The 3535-nt window shown below is 64.2% G+C and overlaps 1 protein-coding gene across 1 annotated transcript in view; it reads left to right on the top strand.

Moving 5' to 3' along the window:
* ASB6 (ankyrin repeat and SOCS box containing 6) overlaps positions 1-3535 on the top strand; it is a gene marked incomplete at its 5' end in the record, with an annotated part of 14989 nt that overhangs the window by 779 nt on the left and 10675 nt on the right. The window lies entirely within an intron of this gene.

Here is a 3535-nt window from a genome sequence, read left to right on the forward strand (position 1 = left end):
TTAGCACAGCCCTTTGGCTCCCAGTCCTCCCCTTCCCGCCCGCCTCACCTGCCCCCTGGCTGAGTGCGCCCCTGGCATCTGCCGGGCCCGGCCCACCGCGCGAGTCCGCCTCCAGGAGTGGCCACCAGCACCATCATTACTGCGTCCCCAGGCCCAGAGCAGAGCCGGAGGGCAGGCCTGGGCTGGTTCCCCGCCTTTTTTGTTTTAGTTTATATTTATTTTAATCCTCACCTGAGTTTATTTTTCCATTGATTTTTAGAGACAGTGGAAGAGAGAGGGAGAGACAGAGAGACACATCGATGTGAGAGAAACGCATCGATTGGTTGTCTCCTGCACGTGCCCCAACCAGGGCCCAGGGAGGAGCCTGCAACCGAGGTGCGTGCCCTTGACCGTAATCGAACCTGGGACCCTTTAGTCCGCAGGCCGACGCTCTATCCATGAGCCAAACCAGCCAGGCTGGCTCCCGTCCTTTCTCCAGCTCAGCACTTCTACCAGCACGTTTCACCCCGTGCCTCCACAGTGCTGGGTCCGGGCTGGGCACCGGGGGCAGAGCGCCGCCCCATCCGGCAGAGAAGTCAACAGGCCAGTCTCCACGGAGAAGCAGCAGCAAGGTCAGGGGCCCCGGGGGGCGTGCGCGTGGAGGTGTATGGGGGGGGGGTTCCCTAGGGCAGGGCACTAAGCCGTTCTTGAAGCTGAGCAGGACTTAGCAGGTGACGACCCTTCAGTCCGCAGGCCTGCGCTCTATCCACTGAGCCAAACCAGTTCCGGCGCGTTCTTGAAGCTGAGCAGGACTTAGCAGGTGACGGCAGCCAGGCAGGAGGCCCTGCAGTGTTCAAAGGACCCGCAGAGCCCGAGCTTGTCTGCCCCAAGGGGCCAGGGCCTCGCAGGAGCCCCCTGTCGGTCTCTCTGTGCCTCACTTCCCTCCCCTCCATGCCAAGAGCTTGAATTGCATCTTTAAACTGCCTTGAGGTCATGAGACATCCATCCCACAAACATGTATGTCCGGTCCTCCCTGGGCTGGCTCTGGCCGGGCCCGGGCTACCCTGGGGCTCACACAGGAACAATGAAAATGGATGTTCAACTCAGGCTGGGCCTCAGCCATGCGAGCAGGGGGAGCCAAGGAGGGCCCCTCCCCCCCCCCGCCCCTCCCCGCTGTGCCGGCTGGAGGGCAGGAGTTGGGGTTTAGGGGAGGACGGGAAGCACCCCAGAGGTTGTCTGTCCACAGTGGAGGCCTGGCTGGTAGGACTCTTGGGAGCCCGGCTGGGCCTGGGAGGGGTCCTGGGCCCTGGGGGAGTGGCGAGCTCGGAGACCAGGGCAGGCTCGCTCACGTGCAGGAAACTGGCTGAAGGGGGACTGAGCCGGATCCGTGGCTTAGCCTTGGTGGTCCAGGCCATGACCATGAGCACCTGGGGCCTGGAGGGGCTGCACCACCGGGCAAGAGAGACCCCAAGGCCTCTGTGCCCACTCCTCTCTCGGCCAAGGGCTGCCCAGGCGGAGGGCCCACTTCAACCACCGCTGGCTGCCTGGTCGAGGCCGGCTTGTCCGGCTCCTGCTAGCACTTGGCACTTCCCGGGCCGCTGGGAGCTCGCTGCCTGCCTTCCTCGCTGCTGCCCCGGGAGAGCCTCGCTGGGTGCCTGGCACACGGAGCGCGAAGTCCACAGCAGCCCATGGAGTGATGGCCACAACTGGCCCGGCAGCGCGTCCAGGCAGAAGGGAACCCTCGCACCATCTCTCAAGGGCTCTGTGACCTTGGGCAAGTCATTTCGCCTCTGGTCTGTAAATGGGGCTGACCACAGCCTCTGCTCCCCAGGGTGTGAGAGCATTCCCCCCGCCCCGCCCCCACCACGATGCCATGCGCTGGGGCTGAGTCAGTGCTGGCCATCCGGGGCCTTTTGGCGGGGCGTCCCGTTTCTGGAACCCTCCGAAACGGACTCTTGTCCTGTGAAGTGGGCCCTTACCTCCTGTCACAGCTAAAGCCCCCACAGCCAATCCCAGGGCACAGCGTCCGTCCGGTGTCCCTCTGTCTGTCGGCCAGGAATTCCGCCCCAGAGGAACCAATCCCCTAGGGTCTACTGTGTTCCGTTCACAGTGAGCTGGGGAGAGGCAGCGAGGGAGGGGGAGAGGGGAGAGAGGAAATCAAAGCCCACATATTGGTTCCAGATGTGGCCCTCTCTCACCGCCCTCCGCAGCAATTTAATTAAATTCCCCCAGACAGCCAGGAGGGTTTCTTAATGATCAAATTTCCCGGCTCCCTCCTCGCACAGCCCACTCCGTCTCCCTGACGGATGGCCGACGGGCTCTTCCTGCCGTCAGCTTGGCCAAGCAGGCCAGTGGGGATGGAGGGCGGCTTCCCTGGCAGCACAAAGGCCCTGCCCTGCACCCGCCTGCCCTTCCTCCTGGCCCGGGGGCTCTGAGTCCTCCCGGTCCTCCCTTGGCAGAGCCGACTGGGCCTCCCTGCAGTGGCTGGAGGGGGCCCGTGGGCGCCTCCCCGGCTCTGCCTCCCTGGCCCGCCAGGGACTGATGCCAAGCAGGGGCCGCGGAGGGTAGATGGGTCTCTGGGATCAGGACTCTGGGCTCACAGAGCAGCCAGAGAGGAGGCCGGCTCAGCCCTCCTCCACCCCCTCCCCCTCCCATTTGGCAACCAGAGAGACCACGGCTCCAGAGGGCAAGGCCTGGGCCCCCCGATGACACAGCCCTGCTGGCCAGGCACCAGGGAGGCGGGGGCCCTGACCAGCCCCGAGGAGGAGAGGACCTGCCAGGGGGAGGATGGGCATTAATTCTGGGGATGGTTCCCTCAGGTGAAGCTAAGGATCACTCTCAGTAGCCCCCTGACTGCTGGAGCACCCTCTTCTTGTGCGGCTGGTGCAGCGAGGCCAAGAGAGCACCCGGCCAGAGACCAGGCCCCCCTCCCTCCCATCTTGGGGTGAGGGGTCTGAGGGGCTTTGTAAGGACTGAATGTTTGTGTCCCCCAAATTCACATGCTGAACCCCTGCCCTCAATGTGATGGGATGAGGAGGTGGGCCTTCGGGAGAGGATTGTGTTAGATGACGCCATGAGGGTGGGGCCCCGGACGGTATTAGTGCCCTCATAAGAAGAGGAGTCTCCAGAGCGCGCCCTCTGGTGTGCACCAGGGAGGCCACAGGCCACGTGAGCACACAGACAGCAGGCGGCTGCCTATAAGCCCAGAGAGGAGGCCTCCGCATGAAATCTGCCTTGTAGCACCGTGGTCTTGACTTTCCCAGCCTCCAGATTGTGAGAAAGAAATGCCTGCTGCGGAAGCCGCCCGCTATGGTCATCTGTTATGGCAGCCAGAGCTGACTGAGGCTCTCAGCGCCTTCTCACCCTGTTCTCTGGGCTTCTGGGGGTCCTGAGGACTCACCCCACCCCAAAGAGGCTGAGTGTCAGGCAGGGCCTCTGATGTGGGACCACAGGGGTGGGGGCGCACAGGGATGGGGGCACACAGGGGTGGGGGCGCACAGGGATGGGGGCACACAGGGGTGGGGGCGCACAGGGATGGGGGCGCACAGGGATGGGG

The sequence above is a fragment of the Myotis davidii genome, unplaced genomic scaffold (genome assembly GCF_000327345.1).
Source record: "Myotis davidii unplaced genomic scaffold, ASM32734v1 scaffold142, whole genome shotgun sequence".
NCBI lineage: Eukaryota > Metazoa > Chordata > Mammalia > Chiroptera > Vespertilionidae > Myotis > Myotis davidii.